Source organism: Piliocolobus tephrosceles, chromosome 14, assembly GCF_002776525.5.
Source record: "Piliocolobus tephrosceles isolate RC106 chromosome 14, ASM277652v3, whole genome shotgun sequence".
Taxonomy (NCBI): Eukaryota; Metazoa; Chordata; class Mammalia; order Primates; family Cercopithecidae; genus Piliocolobus; species Piliocolobus tephrosceles.
Window position 1 is genome coordinate 95369453 of NC_045447.1, and position 2799 is coordinate 95372251.

The 2799-nt window shown below is 42.1% G+C and overlaps 1 pseudogene; it reads left to right on the top strand.

The window, feature by feature from the left end:
- Nucleotides 1-1541: 1541 nt before the first annotated feature.
- Nucleotides 1542-1909, top strand: LOC111543392 (annotated as a pseudogene).
- The last annotated feature ends 890 nt before the right edge of the window (nucleotides 1910-2799 follow it).

Sequence of the window (2799 nt, forward strand, 5' to 3'; positions counted from 1 at the left end):
CAGTCTGGGCAACACAGTGAGATCCTGTGTCAAAAAGTAATAATAATAACTGCAATGGATTAAAACACATTGTGTATGTTTAAATGCATTAGACCATTATGATTCTAAAATAAATTCTCACTGGCTACCTTTGGAAAGTGTTAGGGAATTAGGTTAATATTCCAAAAACTGATGAATCAAAAGAAAGCATCAAGCAATACTTTGCCTCTCCTATACCAACTATACTTGAGGATAAGCAAATAGTTAGTGAGGAACAGTATATTTCTTTACAGAAGTATTCCAGTTTATAAATCAGGAAGGAATTACTGAATTATATTGTCATCAGTTTTGCAAACTCTGGTAAAATAATGAATTCAGCAAATGATCATTAATGGCTCCCAACATCACCAAAAGAGAGATAACCAGATATATGTCTCCTTCTGAAAGTAGATACCACCACTTATACAGAGAAGCTTGTGGATCACTCAGTTTCTAATAGATATGTAGGGGAACAAGAATCTCACTAAATGACAGTTTGAGGATGCAAAATCAAGAATGTGAAAAGTTCTACAGGACCAATGACCCAAGTTTTTCAACTAACAACTTGCAAAAAAAAAAAAAAAAAAAAAAAAAAAGAGCGAGGAAGGAAGAACCTATAAATTAAAAGAGAATTGAGAGACATATCAACCAATTGCAATAGAGAAACTTTATTCTAATCTTGAACAATTGTTTAAAAAAAAAGATTTCTAGCCTATCTGGGGCATTTGACCACCAATTAGCTGTTTGATGATATTAAGGAATTATTATTAATCTTACAACAATGGTAACATGATTACGTTGTCTTAAGAGAGTCCTTACCTTTTAGATACACACTAAAATTATGAATAAAATGATTCAATCTCCTGGATTTGCTTCAAAATGATCCATCTGCAAGTAGTAGCAGGGAGTTAAATAAAACAGGATTTGCCATGAGATGAAAGTTGTTCAACAGGTGATGAGAATATGGGTGTTCTTTACTGTTCTTTTTTCTCCTTTTTGTGTAAAGATAATAAAAGTTTAAAATTCCAGAATAATCACAAATATCCCAATTATCCATCTTTGATTTAAAGTAATCTTATTTCTCTGAATTAAGGCTTGGAAGAAAACACCTGCTTTATAGCTAAATCAAGAAACACCTCATGTACTAATAGTTCCATGACCAACCATTAGAAAGGAGGGACAATATTATTTTAAAGGATCTTGGCAGAATTTCTTGTAAGAACAGAACTGTCTTTTGTCAAGCAAAAAACCTTGATGAGCCATTTAGGTAGAACAATGGTGGTAGTCTAAAAGAAAACAGTAGAAGAATGAGAAGAATAAATGCCTTTTTATTACTTTAAAAAATGAGAATTGGGACATGCACAGAAAGCTGAGAAGTGAATGGCCTCAGAAGGAAGGAGAGATCTAAGAAAGTACAGACAGTGAGGGAACCCAGCACCCTGGAAGGAAGTCTTTTCCATAAAGAAATTTTCCCCTTGGCACTAACAGCAACCCAGATGGAGGGGGCAGAGAAGGAGCAAGTGATGCTGCCCAAACCCCGGACCTATTCCCTCCACTGGGAGGTCAGTGCAAGCCAAGTTCCTGGTGGGGTCACACTGAGAACATTTGACAGGTTGTACCTCTACGACATGATCAGTCCGGAGTGACGCTGATGGCTCAGCATGGATCTGATCGGCACTAGGTTCTTGTCTGTACCAAGTTGGTGAAGCCCTTCCAAGCCCAGGTGGGCTCCCTGTACATCGTCCTCGGGGGGCTGCAGGACCAGCAGCACGGAGGCTCCGTGGTAAAGGCACTGGTGCTGAACTGTGTGGAGGGAATGGACCTGCCCTTGTGAGAACAAGCCAAGCGGGAGCAGAGGCAGGACCAGCGGAAGAGGGACGGCGGCCAGTAGGAAATGCAGCCCAGTAACACCCCCTACCTGCTTCTGAGGCCAAACCCTTCGAAGCCAGGGGAGCGCCCCAGAGCAAAAGCGCTTCCCCAGCGACTGCCTTGTCTGGACCCTGAAAGCAGAGGGGCGGCTGATTAATCCAGCCCCTTCCCCTAATATGGGTTTGCTCAGAAATGAAAACCCAGAAAACAGGCCCCAAATCCGACACTCCCCGCACCCACCCACCCCACCCCGCCCTCCGCCCTCCACCCACCAGAGACTGCAGGTGGCGGAGCTCCAGGCTGCTGGGGCTGTGCCTTGTGTGGGGTCATGGAGGGTTTCAGAAGGCCCTGGTGAATAAAGCCCCAGAGGGGCTTGAAAGAAATTTTCAGGACTAGCTATGGCTGTGAGACTATGTAAAACAGGGATGGCTAAAATCCAATTTTGAATTATTTGCTGTGCATAAGGCGCCATGACCCCCCCAACCCTCCATTATTGCCAACCTTCAGCAAAAGCAAAGCTCATGCAGCCATATGTGAGTGGTTCTTGGAAAAGAACCAAAGGCAGCTGCTGTTTATGTTGAGCTGATATGGGCAGAAGAAAGAGACAACTGCAAAAGAGGAAATGTGTGGTTAGCAGAAGCAGAAAACTGGAGCAACATATGACTGAGAGATATGGACACCCCTTAAGAATCCTCAGATATGGATGGAAAGTGTGGTGAGAAGCTTCTAGGTAGACGCTCGAGCCAGTTAATTTGACAATTAAAAAAAATATATCAACACATAATGAAGGATGCTTCCCCAAGGCTGGAAGATTTGGAAATAACCAAGAAACGAACACCTGGAGGACAGTTAGAGGACAATGTAGACCACCATGTTCTGTAATCCCATGCTATTAATTTTGAAAAAGACCCA